Consider the following 24224-nt stretch of genomic DNA (forward strand, 5'->3'; position numbering starts at 1 on the left):
GGATTGTGGTACCCTCACCCATGTAGCCACCAAGCAACACACCCTGCATTACAAATCTCCTTGTCCACTTTCATTGCCAAGAGTGACCTATCTACCAAGCAAGAGTAACCTATCTACAAAGCTGCTTTTAATCCTCACCTTGTTCCCATCGCACCCAACTCAAGAACCAAACCACATCTCCATAAATGAAGAAATCTTCTCAAGAGTCCCACACAAAGCCCCTCCTTTACACTCATGCTTAGAGTGAGAGGATGATGGAAGTGAGGTACCTTTACACTCATGCTTAGAGTGAGAGGATGATGACAAGTAGTAAGGTAGCTGGATCTTCAATGGTGAGGTACCGTGTTATAAAATTAAATAAATGGAGGCAATCCATAAGGCATAAAATGCCATTAACACCGAGAGGAGAATGCAAAATTTTTTGTGTTTTTTTGCACATTTTGCATTTTTGTATGTGTAATTAATGCGAGTTAGTTATGCTTAATCCTCTCTCTAATTTGGGGCATCTTGATTGGCTGGCCGCATTTAATGTGTGTAGGCTTTTAGGCCACTAGCCGAAAAATTCAAGAAGTCTGTTTTTTTGAGTGGCTGGATGCATTTAATATGTGCAGGCCCCAAGTCAAAGATTCTTGGAAAACCCCTTTTTGGTAAAACTAAAAATTGAAATCATAAACAGTAAACCAAAAACGTGAAAAACAAAAATTAAAATAAGGGGTTTTTTTTTTAAAGAAAAGAGTATAGAAATGTTTTGAAAACTACTCGCAGTACAAACTTGCCTAATATATGCAATCGTGTTGACGCAACTTGTGTGATATCCAAAAAATTTACAATTTTATATAATTAAGGAGCTTCCTTAACTATGGGAGTTTGGTGCCCATAGTGCTTGACTAACCGAAAAAAAATATAATATTTCTAGTGCCAAACGGGTTAAGAAACACAAAAGACGTGTTTCAAAAAAACTTTCCAGACAATCCAAAATTTTTTTCTTAAAAAAAAATAAAAAAATTCCAAAAATTCCCAAACTTGTCTAGGACATCTGTAGGACCTAACACCCCATATTCACATACACCTATGATCTGGGCATGTATTAGAGGCCTATTTAAATGATAGTGTATCTATCGAGCTAGGTACGTACCAGCCTACAGTGGGCTTAGGACACCTTTGGTTAGAAACCAATTTAGCATTGTATAAGGACCTCTATTAGGGACCAGTGATGCATCGTCAGATTTTGAGTCAATGGAAGGACCCCCAATCCCAAGAAGTGAGAACCCTAGGCCTCGCCAGTTAAACTAGCTACCAGTCTTTTTGACCGCATATCTAGCCACCTCAGAGGTTCAGCCTCAACTACTACCTCTGAACCAAATCTTACAACTTACAGACCATATGATGAAGGAGTTGATGTTAACTCGAGAGATACACCTAGCGTACTCTCATCATTTTTGCAAGTAGGGAGCGTTCACATTGATATCGCTGTGCATGTAGATCCTGTTGCACCTGCTACAACTATGACCATTAAACCACCCCCTACACATGTGCTTATGCAAGATGGTAGGACATTATAAGAAGTGCAGGCGGTAGAGACACTGATCCAGGCTAGTAGAGCAAAGAAAGAAGAGACTTTGCAATTGACACACCAATGATTAGCAGCCCAAACAGCATAATACTCCCAAACGAGTCCCAAGCCAGGACTGTGTGCAGGGAGTGCCCGATAGTCTCGACACAAGCAATAATATTGTGTCTACCTCAGGGAAAGAGCTAGACTTGCAAATCATAGATCAATGTCTTCTCTCACAAAGGATTTTGGGAGTATGACGCATCAACAGAGACTCTTGTGGATTTCGCCATAGACCAAGCTTATGGTGTTAGTTGGGAAGGGATTATCCAATCAATATATAGGGCCACAACAGAGGAGGAAGGATTGTTGGTTATCTACGATTGCATATATAGGGTCATTGAGCATGAAAGGATTCAAAGACATATGGTGCAAGTTGGGACATCCAGAGCAAGAATGCCAACAATAATGAGCGAAATGGTAACACCTCCTGTGAGCCCAGTGGGATCGTACTTTTGTAGTATCACCGAGCTATACCATGTACCAACCCACATCTTCTAACCCAAAAGGCCATGCTGTAAGCACTTAAGAGCATGCTAGCATGAGCTTCACCTTCTTAGATCCTAGATCTACCCCTGCCTAAGACAATACTAGTACACTGCCGTGAGGCGGAAACAAGAAGAAGGACCAGGCCTCTATAGCCTTCCACCTCGCAACTTTGGATACAACAACAAAATAAAGGAGGCACCAACAACCAAAACAAAGACACCACACAGAGATACCTCAAAACCCTGTATTCCACAAGATAATCAAAACCCGCACACTTATCCACAAATAATGCAAAAAAGAAGATCCCTCTTTCACAAATCAGCTGGCTCCGCTCTGGCTTCCTTCACTCCCTTTATCTGCCCATGGCTCTCCTTTTGCATCCCAAAGGTGGCCCTCCCTTCTAATTGCTGCTAGCTTCCATGCTTTTTTCCTTCTCTTTTGCGCTCCAGCCCACCACAGAAACCAATGTAACCTTTCCTTCCTGCCAGCTAGCTGTCCTGCAGTGTTCAGCAGCCCTCGCCTCTGCTCTCCTTGCATCTACGGCTTGGGCCAGTCGCCACCACCACCTAAAGTTAGCTCAAGTAAAATCCAACCCAAGGTACTCTCTCTTTACTTTTGCTCTGCTCAGCCACCCGAGAGACCTCTCTCTACATCACACGGCGACAACCTTCCTGCGTTGGCTCTCCCAGTTGACGTCAAACCTACAGTCGGCCCAGCAAGATACCAGCCACTCCTCTGGCTTTTTCCTTTGACTGCTCCCTCAGGCGACTCCTTTGCCTAGTCGACGCCAACAGCTTCGCTCCCCTTAGCTCTCTGTCCCTCTGTGCTCACCAGCAGCCATAGCGAAACCCAACTTCACCACCTTCGCAACGTTAGCCAACTGTCGGCTTCACAACACGGACACCACCTAGCGGCGCCTTCCATCATGAACTGGCCGCTCTCTCTTCACTTCGCTCCAGCCGTCACCTTGGACATGCTCTGGAAAAGCCCGCCAGCCATGCGCATCGCCCAACAAAAGCTTGTCCTTGTCAGCCTTTCACGCACACAAAGGAAAACATCATCTCTTTCGCTCTGCTCGCTCACACAAGAAAAACCCGCCGTCCGTTAGCTCTGCACTCTCCAGAAATCTTCTTAGTCTCCAGGCGGCCACTCTCGTAAGCTTTCTTCGCCAACCTTCTTGAAGGTTGCGTTGGCAGCAAAGCAAGCGGCCAGCTGGCTGCTCTTTCGAGTCGCTTGCCACTTGGTGGTGTTTATATATATATATATATATATATTTTAGAAGGTGGTTCCCATGCCACATTGCAGTGCCCATATGGCCTTTATCAAAATCTTTTGAAACACTGGAATCCACACAAATACCACGTCTCATCACCATGGCTATTATGCCCAAACCCCCTGCGATGTGGAGACATACGGCCATTCCAAATCTGCACAATAAATCCAAACTCAAGCACAAAGAGCAAATTATATTTAGCTGGCATCCCTTGTAGGTTTCAGTATTCACAGTCTAGATTGGGCTCTCTCCACGTAAACCAGCATATGTACATCTATCTCCACCAGAGGCTCATCAAAGCCCCTATCATTGACATTCTCATGCTCTTCCACCTCTTATTTGCACACATCCAAGACACCCTCTTGGCAAATAGAAAGCTCATACAAATAAAACTTCAAGTCTCAAGCACCTACTCCAAAGAAAAATGCATGTACCAACTCACTGCAAGCCATTCAGTCTATACATTTGCCAGGGCATTCAGGGCAAAGTTTTATTGCAAACCATGCATCCCATATGTACACGGACTCAAAACACCTTTACAGAATTTTGTGTGACATACTTTGCCCAACCCCCAGCCTGCTGAATCATTCATGATCAGCAGTAAAAAGCATTTCAAGACCCAAATCCATATCCAAAGACTGCCCTTCATTGGAAATCACATCTTCTAACACTACATCCTGTACAATCACCATCAAACGTGCATAATACTTCTTCAGCCTGTATCCATTTACCCTGGAAGCATGCAAAGTCCCATCTAAATCTGCCAATTGATAGGTACCATTTGCAAATCCTTGGATCACCAAGAAAGGTCCCTCCCACTTAACTTGAAATTTCTTATGAAAGGAATTATCCAGCCTGCTATTATAACGTAATACCAAGTCATCCTTCATAATTCCTTTGCTTTTAATTTTCTTGTTGATCTTCTCCAACGTCCTTGTCTGCATATCTTCATAATGCTTCAAAGCATTATCCCTGTTCAGCTGTGCTTCTTGTAAATATAACAGTCGCTCTTTAAGGGCATCTTTAGGCTCTTCCAAAAGCTTTTCCAACATTTTAACAGCTGGTATCTCCACCTCAATAGGCAATAAAGCTTCTTTCCCATAAACAAGATGAAATGGAGTAAAACCAGTACCAGTCTTAATTGCTGTCTTGTATGCCCACAAGGCAGCAGGCAGCTCCATATCCCAATTCTTGCCTTGTCGCTCTGTCACCTTAGATAAAATCTTAATCAATTCACCATTGAAACGCTCATTCAAGCCATTACACTGTGGATAATAAGGTGTGGTAAAACTGCGACTGATCTTCATCTTTGTACACAAATAGTCCATAAGCTTTGCCCTGAAACCTGGACCCTGGTCAGAAAGCAATTCCAATGGCACACCAAACTTACAACAAATATCCTGATATACAAACTTTGCCACTTCCTTAGCAATAATTTGTTTCACTGCCTTTGCTTCCGCCCATCTAGAAAGGTAATCAACTGCAGTAAAGATGTAGCACTTCCCTTGGCTGGTAATAGGCAATGGTCCCACAGCATCAATTTCCCATTTTTCAAAAACATCATAAGCAAGAATTGTCTTCCTCATTTCAGGCGTTAATATTCGTCTACTATGAGCTTGGCATTGTTTGCATGACCTGCACCAGTGATTAACATCCTTATGTACACTTGGCCATACATAACCTTCCTGCAATACTTTATGCAAAGTAATCTTTGAGGCAAAATGTCCACCGCATGCTCCTTCATGGTTTTCCTTAAGAATTTTGTAGATTTCTTCCTTCCAAGGTACCCGTCGCATTATCAAGTCAATTCCCTTCAAATACAAAGCATCACCAACCATCACATACCTTGCAGCTTTCCTGATGAAACCATATTTTTTTGGTTTTTCAATACCACTAGGAATCATCCCTGTTAACAAAAACTCCTCAACATCCTGTAAATTCTCCCTGCCATAATAAAATGATGCATGAGCTTTAAGAACAAAAACTTCACCAATCATTCCCTGGGCTGCTTTCTTGAGCCTCCTCATTATGGCCTCGATCCACATGCTTAAGCCTCCAAGCTTCAAATTCCTTCAACAAACCTTTAATCTTGAAACACATCTCTTTGAGTGACATATTCTGAGACTTCCAAACTCCCAACACCTGTTTTACCACAAGCAATGCATCTCCTCGAGAATGCGAATCCTGTGTACACCATGCTTCAAACATATTTACAATCCAACTTCCAAAGTCAGATACTCCGCTTCATTGTTGCTATGTGCATCCACCTTAACACCCTTCTTAAAAACAAGGCAACCCTGTGGATCATAAAGCACCAAACCTCCTGAGGCTGCATCATGGCTTTTCCTGTAGGAACCATCAAAATATAATAAGTGTGCATTCACCAACTCAACCGTATCCTCAACTGGCTTCTTGATGGTCTCCTCCTTTATAAGAAGAGGACTCTCCTTATATGTCAATAGATCAGCTAAGGTAGCCCTGTTACTCTCTTCCACCAAGAATAAGAAAGTAAACTCCTGCAACTCAATCACCCACTTCATCATAGCCTTAGATAAATTTGTGCCATTTATCAACTGAGGCAAAAAAGTGTAACTCGTCAAAAACACAAAGGGGCGAGGCAACAAGTAGTGGCGGAACCGCCTACATGCATACATCACACTAACCATAACAAGTTCCACCTCTGATAACAACCTTTCTCTAGCAAGTTTTACCTTGCTAGCACAGTAGACTGGTTGCATATAATGTGATTCTTTCCCCTTCTGTAACAACATAGCTCCAATTGCATCTTCACCTATTGAAGGGTTGACATAAAATACATGTTCCCAATTAGGCGCCTGCATTGTAGGAATAGCACCCAACACCTCTTTCACTTTTTGGAAGACTACCTCACACTCCTCTGACCAATGTAAAAGATCATGCTTTGCTGCCTGTTGCAAAGGATATAACAACTGTGAAGATAGAGAGATAAATCGAGCCATATACTTCACCTTTTGCACAAAAGTAGTCAGTTGTCTTGTATTCTTTGGTGTAGGAAGAAGAAGAAGAGACTTGACTTTATCAGGATCTGGATCAATACCATTCTCTGAAACAACATGGCCCAAGAGCTTCACCCTTGGTTGAGCCAAAAAACACTTTTTTGGATTTAATTGACCACCACACTCATCATAACGCTGAAAAACTGTAGCCAGCCTATCACAATGCTCTTGCCTAGAGCTGTATATGCAAAAATCATCAATAAAATCCTTGACAAACTTGCCTAAAAAAGGAGATAATACCCAATTTGCCCTTATCTGATAGTAGGCTGGCCCATTCGTCAATCCAAAAGGAAGGACTTTGTAGCAGAAACACCCCCAAGGTGTAATGAAAGTCATCTTGCGCTGATCTTCTTCTGCAATCTTTAACTGAAAATAACCTGAAAACCCATCACAAACACTGTACCTTTCATATCCAGCTACAATATCCAAGATCTCATCCAAAAAAGGTAGGGGGTAAGGATCCTTTTTTGTAGCAGCATTCAAGGGCTTAAAATCCACACACATATACGCAACCTGCCATCCTTCTTTGGACTCACCACTGTAGGACTTACCCACTCAGCTGTGTCCACTTGTGTAATGAAACCTACACTCAACAACTTATCAACTTCCTCTCTCAGGGCCTGCATTTGTTCTCATCCCATCCTGCGAAGCTTCTGCCTAACTGTTTTTACATCTTTTTTCAATTCAATCCTCAAATCTGGCCCTTTAAATCCTCGAATCTCCTTATAAGAGGTGATGAACAATTCTGGAAAATGAGACAGCATATTAACATACCTAACCTTTTCTCCACTCGAGAGATCCGGACTCAGCATTCCTTCAATCAGCTCCTGCTTCTTCTTCACTTCCATCTTTGGCTGCAGTAATTCCTTGATCACTTCATATGACCCTAAAGTATCTTCTCCCTCATCAGTACCCACTTCATGCACTTCTTTATCTTCATTACCTTGTTGCTCTGATACTAGGAAAGCCACATCTGCCTCTTCTTCACTAGAAGCAGTAGTCGATGAATCCATCTCCGATTCAGAAGTACTGGTGGTAGTTTCCTCTTCACTCGAATCCTGTGGCCTCTCCCACACATCATTCAAAGATCTCCTACTATGCATCTCAAAAGATTTTTTATTACCCCGCTTATTATGCAAAGAAATGGTCCCATAGCTCCAGTCTTGTACTGCACCCACCACTCGCAACCAGGGTCATCCAAGAATAATTGGGAAAGCACCAAGACCCGCAGGCATCACATGAAAATCTACAGTAGCTTTAACATTAAAAGCTTCAATTTCCAGCTCCTTTACCATACCAAGACATTTTACCTTTTGATGATTAGCCATCCTGATTCGAAAACCAGAAACCCCAGACACCCTCAAGCCTGACTGCTCCACACATGATTGAGTAATCACACAGATTTGAGCTCCTCCATCTATATAGGCCTGACCAAGGTTCCTACCTTTACTCCACACCTCCACAATAGGGCAAATATCTGGAAGCTCTTCTAAAGATAGTACTTTGACTGACCTCGTCTCTGACTCCTTTTCCATTGGATTCACAAGTCCCTTCCATTGCCTTCTTAATTTTGGCACCATCTCCACCAATTGCCCAAAGGTGATGTTGGCCTTCCTATTCACCATATCAGAATAGCTGGTTTGCCCATCCCCCAGTGGGAAGTCTGACACTTGGAACCTCTTACGAGGCTTCCGTTTCCTTTTGGCTTTCACATCTTCTCCTTCATGTTGCTTCCCCTTCTTACGGCTGGGTCCAGCTACTCCCTTTCCTTCTCTTTCATCCGTTGTGTGCTTGCCAACGGGCATCACATCCCCTTCTTCTTTTACTTGAACATTCTCCAGAGTAACAACATTCACGACCTTTGCCTTCCCCTTCTCCTCAGTTGAGATTCCACTGGGACCTGCTTGATCCCTGATATCAATACCATAGTCGTTTGACCTGTTAGGTAACTGTGAGGGTAGTGGGTACATATCACCACCCATCCGCTGGGGCTTATCACAATCTGAACTTAGATGACCAAGCTCACCACAATTCCAGCATGTAGGGATGAAACGACGGCCCCTACCACGACCACGTCCATACCCTGCTTGTCCATCTCCCCCTTCTTGATTATTGCCTCTACCTCTACCACGTCCACCACCTGTACTTCCCATTAAACTTAAGCTCAAATTTTTCATAAGATTGACCATCTGTTTCATATCTTGTCGCAATCCTTCATCAGAACCCACAGGAACCATAGGTACTCCTTGACTAACTTGTGGTACCATCTGCATAGCCTGGGCTTCAGCGGACTTCATCCTCTCAATCACTGCATTCATAGGTGAAGCCTCCACTCTACGAATCTCTGGCTGTGCTACAACTGGAATCATCCCCAACTGATTCATCCGTTGCAACTTCCAATCCTTTGTGATTTGGCAATCTCCACTGCATCCTCGTAAGACCTGGGCTTCTTTAATTCCACCTTCCAGCGAATACTCCTCTTAAGCCCGGCTACAAACTTGTTTTTCTTCATCATGTCAGGAGGTACCTGGTCTTCCCCTAAGGTCCTGCATAAAGTCTCCCACAGCAAAGAGAATTTCTTCACATAATCATCAATTGATTCCAACTCACCTTGTATCAGAGCTTGCACCTCATGCCAAACCTTGTCGGGGTCTTCTACCTTCTTGAACCTGTTGCTAAGTGCTGTCTTTAATCCATTTTCAGTCAAATCGATACATGGAACAGCAACCCTCAGTGACTCCTCATAAGTTCTGTACCAGGTCCTTGCATCCCCTTTCAAGCAGATGCTCAGTAGCCGCAACGCCTGTACCGACTCATTGATGTGGTTGCTTATGCACGCAACCTCCATTCTTTCAAGGAACTCTGCTATATCTTCATTAGGACCACCAAAAAACTCTGGATAAGACATCATTTTAATCCCCAAGCTTCACTTTAAATCCCAAGAAAAACTAGAAACACCTTCCTTCAATCTCCTACTCTAGGGCATACACCCTCGTAAGAGAAATCCCTGAGCTCTCCTCAGTGGGGGCGCCAAAAAGATGTGAGGCGGAAATAAGAAGAAGGACCATGCCTCTATAGCCTTCCACCTCGCAACTTTGGATACAACAACAAAATAAAGGGGGCACCAACAACCAAAACAAAGACACCACACAGAGATACCTCAAAACCCTGTATTCCACAAGATAATCAAAACCCGCACACTTATCCACAAATAATGCAAAAAAGAAGATCCCTCTTTCACAAATCAGCTGGCTCCGCTCTGGCTTCCTTCACTACCTTTCCTTCTCCTGCCAGCTAGCTGTCCTGCAGTGTTCAGCAGCCCTCGCCTCTGCTCTCCTTGTGTCTACGGCTTGGGTCAGTCACCACCACCACCTACAGTTAGCTCAAGTAAAATCCAACCCAAGGCACTCTCTCTTTACTTTTGCTCTGCTCAGCCACCCGAGAGACCTCTCTCTACATCACACGGCGACAACCTTCCTGCGTTGGCTCTCCCAGTTGACGTCAAACCTGCAGTAGAGCCGGCCCAGCAATACGAGAGCAATACCAGCCACTCCTCTGGCTTTTTCCTTTGCTGCTCCCTCAGTCGACTCCTTTGCCTAGTCGACGCCAACAGCTTCGCTCCCCTTAGCTCTCTGTCCCTCTGTGCTCGCCAGCAGCCACAGCGAAACCCAACTTCACCACCTTCGCAATGTTAGCCACTGCCAGCTTCACAACGGACACCACCTAGCGGCGCCTTCCATCATGAACTGGCCGCTCTCTCTTCACTTCGCTCCAGCCGTCACCTTGGACATGCTCTGGAAAAGCCTGCCAGCCATGCGCATCGCCCAGCAAAAGCCTGTCCTTGTCAGCCTTTCACGCACACAAAGGAAAACATCATCTCTTTCGCTCTGCTCGCTCACACAAGAAAAACCCGCCATCCCGTTAGCTCTGCACTCTCCAGAAATCTTCTTAGTCTCCAGGCGGCCACTCTCGTAAGCTTTCTTCGCCAACCTTCTTGAAGGTTGCGCTGGCAGCAAAGCAAGCGGCCAGCTGGCTGCACTTTCGCTTGCCACTTGGTGGTGTTTATATATATATATATATATATATATATATATATATATATATATATATATATATATATTTTAAAAGGTGGTTCCCATGCCACACTGCAGTGCCCATATGGCCTTTATCAAAATCTTTTGAAACACCAGAATCCACACAAATACCACGTCTCATCACCATGGCTATTATGCCCAAACCCCCTGCGATGTGGAGACATACGGCCATTCCAAATCTGCACAATACATCCAAACTCAAGCACAAAGATCAAATTATATTTAGCTGGCATCCCTTGAGGTTTCAGTATTCACAGTCTAGATTGGGCTCTCTCCACGTAAACCAGCATATGTACATCTATCTCCACCAGAGGCTCATCAAAGCCCCTATCATTGACATTCTCAGGCTCTTCCACCTCTTATTTGCACACATCCAAGACACCCTCTTGGCAAATAGAAAGCTCATACAAATAAAACTTCAAGTCTCAAGCACCTACTCCAAAGAAAAATGCATGTACCAACTCACTGCAAGCCATTCAATCTATACATTTGCTAGGGCATTCAGGGCAAAGTTTTATTGCAAACCATGCATCCCATATGTACACGGACTCAAAACACCTTTACAGAATTTTGCCTGACAACTGCCTCATCCAGTGGGCAAGCATCACACCACCAACTATGGCACCTATGACTGACGTAGAATTGCCTTTGAGCCACATGCCACCTTCTTAGATCCTAGAGCTGCCCCCACCACCACCCAAGACAATACTAGTACACTACCTCATCTAGTGGGCAAGCATCACACCACCAACATACTAGCATGAGCTTCACCTTCTTACATCCTAGAGCTGCCCCCACCGCCACCCAAGACAATACTAGTACACTGCCTCATCTAGTGGGCAAGCATCACACCACCAACTATGGCACCTATGACTGATGTAGAATTGCCTTTGAGCCACATGCCCACGGTTACCAGCACGGTAGCCAACACCACTTCACACAAGGAGGCCCCTATGCCTAGCATATCTAGTATTCCATTCCTAGAGGGTGCCTTCCCTAGAGTGAGTGTGCTACCAACTCCTGTTTTGTGAGATCGGTTGCACCTAGCACCCGCATGACTAAAGCACCTGTTGGGGTGCTAGTAGGACACATACCTTATGTAGCAAATCTACCCCCACCAGGGTTTAGACCAATGCATCCTCATGCAGTGCCACATGTTGCACCTCCACCTACTCCTATCATTGCTCTAGTTATGCCAGCACCGGCTCTACCCACCACCACCACAAACCTAGTTACTTTTACAAGCCCTGGGAAGAGCGGTAGTTAGTGGAAAGAATAGGACCAGTTGTGAGAGATGGTGGTCGTCGTCAAGATAGAGACATGGAAAGGCTGCCCAAATATCCAAGCTAACTCATAAATTCGCGGGAGATGGTGATCCTAGGAGACATTTGTAAAGTATTTGATCAAGTGTGTGAGGCAGGCCCTAGGAGTACAAAATGAGGTTTCCAAGGCCAATGCCTTTAGTCTAACATTAGACAGTAAGGATGGGGATGTATAGAACTTAGGGTCGAGGAACGATTGAACTTCACCGCTCTTAGGAGATTTTTCTTGAAGCAATTTGTGCGTAAAGGAGTCTTATGGGGTGTAGCTTTAAAAATACACAAATTTGAGAGGGAAGAAGAGGAATTGGTTAGATATTCCATTAGCCATCTCAAGCATTTGAACTCTCATTACCTTCCGCATGAATGCTACTTGAATAATCGATTGTTGGATAGATTCATCCATGGGATTAAACATGAAGTGATCTATAATGGCTTAGTCATTAGAGGGATTACTACATGGGATGAAGTCACAACAAATTCCATCTAGCTAGAGGATAATCTCATGGTCAAAGGATCTAAAGCATCAGATTTTAAATCTATTGCTTTTGGAGTCACGGGACATAGAACTTCTACAATTAAACGCCTTGTTGCCTACTAAAGGCAACACTCTAGGGGAGATGAATTTCACAGTACTCCAAGAGGGATGAAGGCCAATAAAGCCCCTAAAAATGTACATATGTACCCAAGGAGAGAGATTCAATGGTGCTCAATCTGCCTTGTGAGACATTCAACCCAGTGAGTGTCTAGTCCTAAGGGCACGCTATAATGATAATTGTACTTTTTGTGGGACGTTATGGTCATGGGGCTTCACAGTTCCACATGCATTTGCAAACCCTTTCTAATGCTTCTAGGCCTCAATAGTTGGCTTTATAGGCCCCCCATCACAACCACAAGCCATAATGCCTACGACAACATCTCAACCCAATGCTGATCAAATGACACAACAACCTATGCAAGGGGGATTTACAATACACAAAATGTGTTGTTATCTCCATCAGTTTTCGAACCTCAATTTCCACCCCCACCAAGGATCACAACATTGAATCAAATAGGTTTCAAGGAGCCTTTTTGAGTGTCGAGATTATGAGGTGGACTTGGACAGTGCCTCACATGTCGTCGTCGCTGATTCCACAAAGCTTCATCCAGACTATTATGTAGTGGATGGTAGAGGGGGAGTCAAGCCAGTTTACAACTTGCAATGGGTAGGGGTCGGGACATTAACGCTACAGCTAGAATAATGCCTCTTTGATGTTACCACTGTTAAGGTCCCCATCAAGTTTTGGAATGCCCTCTGAAGTTTCCTCAATTCAACCAAGCAGTGCACTCAAACATGCCACAAGCTACTTGTAACCGTTGTGGCATAGATCATTGGATTAAGGACTATTGGTGACAAGCCCACAAAGAGGACCCATCATCATACCCCTAAACATGATTGGGGTAAGTAATCAAACTCAAAGGTAGATCCTAAAGAATCTAGATCACAAACTATTGAATGCTATTACCTAGCTACAAGACCAAAACCAACATGTTCTTGAGCAACGATCTATGGCCTTGGTAGTATAATCTAAGAAGAAGAAGAAAAACAAGAGAAAAAAGTTAGTTAAGAATGGGAAAATAAAGAAAACCAAAAAGTCAAATCTTGGGACATCTTAAGAGCCAGTCTTCATTAGGGACCTAGATGAGGAATCAGACTCCTTGGACACAAGGGCTAATTCTGAACAGGGTAGGGAAATACCCTCCAAAACTAAGAGCATGGGGAGGAGACCCCATGGGAACATGTGATTCCTAAAACTATATCACACATGACAAAACTTGGCTCTTATCCTAACCCTTAGAAGGAGATTGATCAACTCCAAGAACTTGGTGACTTAGTTATGAAAACACAAGAGGAGCTTGAACCAAGACCCAAGCAAGTGAGAGTCTAAGATATTGTATACCCTACTATCTTAATGCTTACTACTAAGATTCACAAACCTCTAGATGTGCTAAGTGTCATCATGGAAGAAACTAAGGCCTCCACATCTCATAGTTTGATTCTTGATTGCTTCAAGGGACAAATACCATATGGAAACCCTGAGCCCATCTGGGAGATGGATTTCCCAATCTCAATGGAACCTATTTATGGAAAGGAGGTTATGAATGCACCAATAAATATCCCCAAATTGTTAGACTCTATGGCCTCACAAACCAGTACAACAATAACCGCCCGAGTGAGTGGAGATCTTGAATTGTTTGAAACAATGAGAGCTCTCCTTAATGGGAAAATCAATGTTAAATTACCACCATTTGCTAACATGCATAAGGCACATCCCCAATATACAATGGAGACACCTCGAATTGTACCCAAATCAATAGTCCCAGTGGAAGAAGAAATTACCAAATCTATGGTTAAAATTTCACTTAACAAACTAGGACAATAATTTGAAGGTGATGAGTCTAATGCACTATTACCAATAATGGCTTAGGGCATCACAGTAATGGGAGTCCTTAATGGTGGTGCGGGAGTTAGTATAATCACCAAGAAATGCTAGGAGAAGATGGCCAAGCCATGTCTAGAAGTCTCAAACATCATAGTCAAGATGGCTGATGGGGCTGTCACCAAACCTATTGGGATACTACGAGATTAAAAGATCAAGGTTCTCAAACATCGGGTTAAATATACCTTCATTATTATGGAATTTTCCAAACAACAAAGAATCATATGAAATGATCTTAGGATGCCCGTTCATGAGAGAAGAAAAGTGTTGAAATTTGAGCATTGTGATGTGCTATGGTGGATCAAACACTAGAATCAACATCATTAATAAAGTGATTAGCAAATAATTAAGATATAATTAGTGGGTAATTAGCAAATAGATTAATGTAGGCATGGATACTCAAAAACCAGCAAATTCTCATTAGGGCAATGCCTCAATTTATAGAGTTTACATCAAGCATCAAATCCCATTGATTTCTCCATGATTCACTCCACCTCTTTTCCCTGATTCTCTCCACCTCTTCACTTTTCCCAGAATATCTCCACACTTCCCAGAATATCTCCACACTTCCTAAATCTTCTCATGCTACCCTTTATTCTCTCCCAGTATATTCTTCTCACCTTTTCACAGGTTCTTTCACATTTACACATTCTCTTTTACAGCCTCTAACCAAGGGCTTGTTCCCGCACACACCCTATTCACTTGTATTTTCAACACCTCCTCTCAAGTGAATACTCTCTAGCACACATCGACCCTATACCAAGTTTCCCTCTTACTTGATAGCCCACGACCAGTGCCTCAAGTTCCTAAACTCCATAGTCCTTGACACTCTCTCTCTCTATGTGTCCAAGGCTACTATAAGTGCCCGCGACCTTGACTAAAGTACTCACACATACATCTACCACGTGGCCTACATCATCGGTGGCTCAGAGGTGGTTTTACTTTATTGGGGCAGGTTACATTGGGTTGTGGGGTCTCTCTCTCTCTCTCTCTCAGAAAAGATGATCCGACTCCACTTCCTTTGGAGCCTCCATGAAGTTTGCCAATGTCGTTCCTTCTCCACTGGGTTTGCTGTAGCAGTCTCTCGCCATGTGTCCTGGCTTTCCACATTTGTGGCAAGTGAAGGTCCTCCCTCCTACTCTGCCTCTTCCTCGTCCTCGTCCTTGAGAGAATCCTCCTCGGGTGAAGAATGCTTTTTCTTCTCCTGCTATTGAGTCGAGCCATTTCTTCTCTTTGCCTCTGCTCTCTTGCTCTAGTAGAGCTGCTTCTATCTTGTGTAGCTTCAATTCAGGTACATTCTTTAGTGTTTCTACAATGTTTTCATAATCACCTTTGTCCACACTCTTCAGAAGCACTGCTAGTGCCTCATCATCTTCTACCTTTTTGCCAATAGCTGCCAGCTGTTGCTTAATGCTTTTATATTTGTTCAAGTGTGTGATTAAAGGTTCACTTTCCTTCATGTCCAATTTGTAGAATTGCATTAACAGATTTATCTTTGAATTTTTTGCTTGTGTACCAAATAATTTATTGAGTTCATCCCATGCATCTTTTGCCCATTGTATCCCTGTGATGTGATGAATGATTTCATCATTTAAACTGAGTGCAATAAGTCCCAATGCTTTTTCATTCCTGCTCTTCCACTCATTTTTCCCTCTCTCTGGGCATTCATCTCTCCCTTCAACTAATCCCCACAAATTTTTCCTCATGAGCAAATACATGGTTTTTATCTGCCATGTGTAAAACTGCTCCCCATTAAATTTAGCTATTTCCTGTGCTGTACTCATGGTGATGTGAAGGGGGTCTTACCTCTTGATCCAATTTCAAGATTCAAAGGCAGTGTCTACCCTTTTACAACTCAATCTGGTGTTTAAGAGATGATTACATCAAATTTATCAGCATAAAATCACCAAAAATTACATTAAATCAAGGATAACCAATTTGTACGGAATGGTTGGAGTATCAAACCAACTCCGAATTGCAATCTGAAGCTATAGAGATCTGTATCAGATACCTTATGGTTAATTTGAACCCTCAATTGCACCAAAATATAGTGATTAGTATTGATTAATCCACTGTTTTGTGTGCAAAAAACAGAGTATGCGGGGAGTCCAGATCTGGTGCCTTAGACTTCAAATGAGCTCAAATGCTTTCAAATCCATCAATAGCAATGAGTCTAGTAGAGGATTAAGCTAAGAAACACAAGATTTGACCAAATATTGAAAGCTTAATCTCTATTTTACCAAAGTCACCTGCAGATTTGATGAAGAGCTTGGATCTCACTGTAGACTTGATGAAACTGAATTTTGTCTTCACCAGCTTGTAGAGCATGCTTGAAAACACCTTGGGCTAAGAGGAATTAGAGTGAGTGTAGATCTGAGATCTTCTGCTGCTGCTGCTGCTCAAACGTAGATCTGAGATCTTCTGCTACTGCTGAAAAACGTAGCCTGCTAAAACAGCGATTTCTCCTTCATCCGGCAACGGTTTGCTACGTTGTTTGGATGAGCTTAAAGAGCTATGAGGTACATGTGCTAGAAGGGTTTGGCCTAATTTTATGTGTGCAAGGAGAGGGAGCTCCTCCACTGGCTGGGGGTACAGAGGTGAGTTGAAAAAAGAGGAAAAATTATAATTTTCTACTAATCTTGATTAGCAAAATAATTAGCAAGATAATGGGCTCACAAATTAGCATGGCTCTGATACCATGTTGAAATTTGAGCATTGTGATGTGCTATGGTGGATCAAACACTAGAATCAACATCATTAACAAAGTGATTAGTAAATAATTAAGATGTAATTAGTGGGTAATTAGCAAATAGATTAATGTAGGCATGGATACTCAAAAACTAGCAAATTCTCATTAGGAAAATGCCTCAATTTATAGAGTTTACATCAAGCATCAAATCCCACTGATTTCTGCATGATTCACTCCACCTCTTTTCCCTGATTCTCTCCACCTCTTCACTTTTCCCAGAATATCTCCCAGAATATCTCCACACTTCCCAGAATATCTCCACACTTCCTAAATCTTCTCATGCTACCCTTTATTCTCTCCACCTCTTTTCCCTGATTCTCTCCACCTCTTCACTTTTCCCAGAATATCTCCCAGAATATCTCCACACTTCCCAGAATATCTCCACACTTCCCAGAATATCTCCACACTTCCTAAATCTTCTCATGCTACCCTTTATTCTCTCCCAGTAGATTCTTCTCACCTTTTCACAGGTTCTTTCACATTTACACATTCTCTGTTATACAGCCTCTAACCAAGGGCTTGTTCCCGCACACACCCTATTCACTTGTATTTTCAACAAAAAAGATGGTACATGACTGGTCTAAGCATGATGTCTACCTCCAATTCGATGATTCTATCATCAGGGTTGATCTTGTGGACTGGCTATGTACATCCTAAGGATAGTGGAGGACTTTTTGAAAACCATTCAGAACACTTATTTAGCCCCATTGTAATACTACTTTACTTGCAAAGAAGAGACTGATGTAGGGAAGGAATCACTCTACAAAGACGCTAATAATGAATATGATCTAAATTGGATACGTATAATGACTACAATCAATAGTTGGGGAGCTAGAGGATCTACATGGTTTAAACCTGATGGTCAGGAGCTCCCTAAGGTCATGCCCCTACGAATGATTTGTCCTCTACCTTTTGATACAATTGAAGGGATTGGTTATAGTGAACTTGAGTCCACATGGGATGACTGAAGCTCAAGCACCAATAGCGGTGAGGGATCTAAAATGGAGACTGAAAGCGACACCAACTCCTCAGTTACCACAAGAAAAACAGAGCCCACAACATCCAAAGAGACTACACGAGGTAGCTCCGAATCTGATATGAATTCTGAATCTGAAGAAAGGAATAAAGTTAGTCAAGACACCAAGGAGCATCTCCGAAGATGGCGGAGATGTAAACATGATGCAGTGAATCATCATAAAAGGCTGTAAGAAAGAACAACTACCGCCCAATCACACACCCCCTCTCCCAGCCTAGCACAAATGGCATTCAAGAACCTCTCACCACTCCATGACTCTATTCTCTCATTGTGTATGTGTGAGTGAAAGTGAGAGAGGGAGATTGAGTGAGAGGAGGGTTGAGCTTCCATTGGAGTGCGACGACGGAGTTGGAGTAAAGTTTTGGAGTGTGGATGCATGGCAACAGTGCCAGATTCTCCTATTAGTTCTGCAATTTGTGCATTTAGGTTAATTTTTCTCCCACATATCATTTACAAGTTTAATTTGTGATTTTTGCATGTTCTAGTTTTTTGTATTTTTTCAATTTCAAAATAAAAAAACAGTCAATTAAACATGAAAGTGAAAGTATTGCATTAAATAGATCACAAAACTAGTTTCCTAGCATAGTGTTTATCCCGATTTTGACTCCTTACGTGGCGAAATTAGGTTAAAAGCAGAAGCAATGGAGATTGGTGCAAAGAAGGCCCCAAAGGAAGTAGTGCCGCACAAAAAGATGTTAGCAAAAGGAATGAAGAGGCTACATACACGCATCACGAGGCCACAACAGAAGGCCAAGAAGCTGAGAAAATAAAGAGAGCAGAAGAACCTACAGAAGAACAACAATTGGAAGATGAAGGCCCAATAGATGACGATTCTTTCTTGCATAACTTAGAGGCCGATCGCTTCTTATAGGAGACAATGTAGGGCCTCGATAGCATGTTTCAATTACCATTCCACGAAACAGAAGGTGCGGCTTCCACAAGCGCTTCTATCTAGGAACAAGAGTAAAGGGTATGGCGCTATCACTAAAAGGCATTCCAAATTCTGATATAGTAGCTGCTGTCAGATTTTTGAAGTTGATCGTGGTGCTTATAGATCAACCTAAGGAAAGGTACGATGGCTTTGTGGAAGAATAGCTTTGCTTTGACATGAACCAAGTCCCCAATGAGAGAGGCATGATGCTCTATTATCATCGCCTTAGGTGTCTTCAAGGATATATGCATGTCACATTTGAAGACATGGTCAACACCGGGTTCTGGACTTCACACTCTGCATTCCAAAGAACCCTAAAAAAGCTTCAATCACACCGCAACTTTTATAGACATGAGTTTGGCGAGACTAGGTCTTTTGACCTTGATAATAGGTTCTGAGGACAGAACCTACATCAAGTAGGGGGGATGCTAATCCCGTTTTGGATTAACAAAGATGCTCCTCCATTTGAGGACATTAATACGTGTTATATAAAGACACTATAAAAGTTGTACATTATGAGATACTGGCCACCCAAGGCCTTAGTTAGTAAGTTTTGGGCACCCAAGGCCTTAGTTAGTAAGTTTTGGGCACCCAAGTGTGAATAAGGGCCAGATGTATAAAAGGCAATTTCTCATATTAATGAAAGGACACAATCCCCCTTTGTGCTATGAGAGCTCTTGCTTTGTCTTGTCTGTGTGAGAGAGAGAGTGAGAGTGTACTCTAGTGCATGTTCCTTTTCTATGCATGTGTGTGTGTGGAAGAGTGAGAGGAGGTAGATTGCCTTGCATTGTTGTGTGAGCAACTTTGCAGTGATAGTGTGGAGGTGGAGATTGGAGGAGTGGAGCTTCCAAAAGTGAGCTTGGGGAACCTGAAGGGATGTGAGCTCGAAGCATTGGTAAGTACCCAAGGATGGTTGTTGTCTATTGCTTCTTCCGATTGTGAATGGGTAGAGTTCTCTCTTGGGAGGTGCGATAGCCCCCATAACAGATGCATATTGTTTACCCCTTCCCAGTGGTTTTATTAATGTTTTTGTCGTCTCATTTTCATGGACACTTTCAATTTATTTTGCTTCCATGTAGCACTTGCATCCTAATCTCTTTGTCTTCTAGCAACAAAACTTGTTTTGTGCTATCAACATCAATAGTTTCACATGTAAGTTTTGATGTTTTTTGAACATTGGATGTTCCTACATTTTGAGTTGACTCAATTTCCTTTGGTGAGACTGTTTTGATTTTCTTATGCTCATTTGAGCATGTTTCGATCTCCACCTTTTATTATCCTTGATTTTGTTTGGTTTTTAAGGTTCCAGATCCCTTTTCTATGGTTGACTTTTTGGTTGGCTCAAGGCTTGTTTATCTCCATTTAGTTTCTCTTTCAATTTTTGGGATTTATCCTTTAACTTTGGATCCTCGCTAGTCTGATATGGTACAAAATTTTCCTTGACCCATTTTGTTGAAGTTTCAGCATTAGTAGATTTTGTTTTGGTTTTTTGCACCTTTGCTTGTAATCATGTTAGCACATTCAATGGTACAGTTATGCACACTAACAATGTTAAGTGGTGCAGCTTCTATTATGTTTAGTATTGCTATGTTTAGTTTTGGACAATCTTTGAACAAGTGGTGGTGCACATTGCTCACATATGTGTTTCAAAGTGTCGATAGCTCAAGATGAGGTGTTCCAGAGACAGGGCAATCTACTATCTTGTGTGGCCCATGACAGTAAAAATACTAGAGTGACAGTCTTGTGATATCCTTAACAATTTCTACCCCTTGTAGGGTCTCATTATGGGCCAAGGGCATAAGACTTTCTAATGTTAATTCTGGATTTATAGGGTTTGAGGGTTTTGTGTCTCATGTTGATTCATTTATGTAGTATTTCATTGAGCTAAATGTGCGGCACTATTCCACCAAGGTTATTGTACAACTTGTGGTTGTGATTAATTTGGTTCAATTGTGAAAACCTTAGGACAAAGTGTGGTTGCAGGGCCACGTTTACAAAATGATTGTAATATAAAAGTACTGGCTTTATGCCACCATGTGGAAGAGGTTTTAGATTTTGTTGATCTCAGATTTCTCTCCCCATTAAAGCGGTGTAAAGTGGTGAGCTCCAAAATCAATTTGTATACAACCCTTTTTTTTGGTTGAGGGACTCCCCAATTCTAGGTCATCATCTAGCATGTTTTGACCCAACCAAATAGCCTCTTTGCAACATTGGCCAAAGGTCTCAAGATTTGATACAAGGATCAAATTATGTAAGCCATTTTTCTTTAGCCCCATCATAAAGCATTAGTTCAATTGAGCATCATTTAATTTTTCCCATGGTTCACATCGTGAAACTAGAGTTCTTATCCACAAGATAAAATCTTGTAAGGTTTCATCCGTTTTTCGCTCAATTAAGTTCACATGATGCACACCACCAGTGACCTTGTCTTGAGAACCCATAGATGAAAGCTGTTAAATTTGCAGCAATGTGATGAGCTATGGTGGATCAAATGCTAGAATCAACATCATTAGAAAAGAGATTAGATGATAATTAAGATGTGATTAGTGAGCCATTAACTGATAGCTTAATGTAGGCATGAATAATCAAAAACCAGCAAATTCTCATTAGGCCAATGCGTCAATTTATAGAGTTTACATCCAAGCATCTAATCCCACTGATGTCTCCTTGATTCACTCCACCTCTTTTTCTTGATTCTCTCCACCTCTTCCCAGAATATCTCCACACCTCCTAAATCTCCTCATGCTACCCTTTATTCTCTCCTAGTAGATACTTCTCTCCTTTTCACAGCTTCTCTCACATTTACAGATTCTCTTTTACAGTCTCTTGCTAAGGGCTTGTTCCCGCACACACCCTATTCACTTGTATATTTCAACACCTCCCCTTAAGTGAATACTCCTAGCACACCTGGACCCTATACCAAGTTTCCCTCTTACTTTTGATAGTCCGTGACCAGTGCCTCAAGTCCCTAAACGCATAGTCCTTGACACTCTCTCTCTCTCTCTCTATGTGTCCAAGGCTACTATGCCCGTGACCTTGACTAAAGTGCTCACACATTCATCTACCCCATGGCCTACATCATCAGTGGCTCAGAGGTGGTTTTACTCTATTGGGACAGGTTACATTGGGCTGTGGGGTTTCTCTCTCTCTCTCTCTCTCTCTCTCTCTCTCTCTCTCTCTCTCTCTCTCTCTCAGAAAAGATGATCTGACTCTACTTCCTTAGGAGCCTCCATGAAGTTTGTCAATGTCGTTCCTTCTCCATTGGGTTTTCCGTAGCAGTCTCTTGCCATGTGTCCTGGCTTTCCACAGTTGTGGCAAGTGAAGATCCTTCCTCCTTCCTCCTACTCTTCCTCTTCCTCGTCCTCGTCCTCGAGAGAATCCTCCTCGGGTGAAGAATGCTTTTTCTTCTCCAGTCGTTGAGTCCAGCCATTTCTTCTCTTTGACTATGGTCTCTTGCTCTAATAGAGCTCCTTCTATCTCGTGCAGCTTCAATTCAGGTACATTCTTTAATGTTGCTACAATGTTTTCATATTCACCTTTGTCCACACTCTTCAGAAGCACTGCTAGTGCCTCATCTTCTACCTTTTTGCCATTGGCTGACAATTGTTGCTTAATGCTTTTATATTTGTTCAAGTGTGTGATTAAAGGTTCACTTTCCTTCATGTCCAATTTGTAGAATTGCATTAACAGATTTATCTTTGAATTTTTTGCTTGAGTGCCAAATAATTTATTGAGTTCATCCCATGCATCTTCTACCCATTGTATCCCTGTGATGTGATGAATGATTTCATCATTTAAATTGAGTGCAATAAGTCCTAATGCTTTCTCATTCCTACTCTTCCACTCATTTTCCCCTCTCACCTCTGGGCATTCATCTCTTCCCTCAACTAGCCCCCACAGATTTTTCCTCATGAGCAGATACATGGTTTTTGTCTGCCATGTGTAAAACTGCTCCCCATTAAATTTGGCTATCTCTTATGTGGTACTCATGATGATGTAAAGGGAGTCTTACCTCTTGATCCAATTTCAAGATTCAAAGGCAGTGTCTACCCTTTTACAACTTAATATGGTGTTTAGGTGATGATTACAACATATTTATCAACATAAATTCACCAAAAATTACATTAAACCAAGGGTAACAAATCTATACAGAATGGTTGGAGTATCATACATTACTTAACTCACTTAAAATTCCAAGCTCATCATATGATTATGTTGTCTCATCATATGATTACTACATCCTAAATCGTTGAACCCTTTGTCTTCACATACCTACATACTCGATCTTTTACAACCATGTTGCATGGAGAACAATTGATGTAGTTCCTCCTGAAAAGATGCAGGGGAGAAGAGAGCTTGAGCTCTTGCAAGCACACACACACTCACAAAACCCTGAAAGAGAACACACAAGGTGAGAGGCTGAAAATCTTCTTCTTCATCTTCACACAATACTCAACACACCATATACAAAGATAAGAGTACACACGATATTAAAAGGTACTCAACCAAATACATACTAGGGTTCTCTATAGTCTCAACCCAACTAAATGAGCTGGCACTATAACTATGCTAGTCTCTAGAATGGCTGTCACACACAGCCTGTCATCCCACTGACCGCATATCACCCATGATCTCACCAACCATGCCAGTGGTGTAAGCGTGGGGCCTATCCCTCACATGGGTCATCAGTGTCCACCGCCAGATGAGCTCGATATCTCAATACTCCCCCTCGAGCTCAACTCTATCTCATGTACACCAAGCGAAGCCTTGAATCTGCGGAGCTTCTCTGTACCGAATGCTTTGGTAAAGATGTCAGTGACCTAATTTTGTGTGCTGACATAAACAAGGTCAACGTCTCCTACCAAAACCTTCTCTCTGACAAAATGGTAGTGGACCTCTATATGCTTTGTGCGAGCATGAAAAACTGGGTTCCGGGCCAACTGTATACTGCTAATGTCGTCACAGAAAATGACAACTTGTCTATCCACTGATAGACCCAAATCTGCAAGTAGCTTTCTCAACCAAGCTATCTCACATGCTGCCATAGCAGCACCTCTGTACTCGGCCTCTGTGTATTGGATAGAGCAACCGCAAGCTGCTCTTATTGCTCCAAGTCACAGCAGCACTCCCCAAAGAAAACATGAAGCCACTAGTAGATCTCCTATTTGAGATACTACCAGCCCAATCAGCATCTGTGTACCCATGT

This window comes from Cibotium barometz, chromosome 57 (assembly GCF_041138505.1).
Source record: "Cibotium barometz isolate CiBa-2024 chromosome 57, ASM4113850v1, whole genome shotgun sequence".
NCBI lineage: Eukaryota > Viridiplantae > Streptophyta > Polypodiopsida > Cyatheales > Cibotiaceae > Cibotium > Cibotium barometz.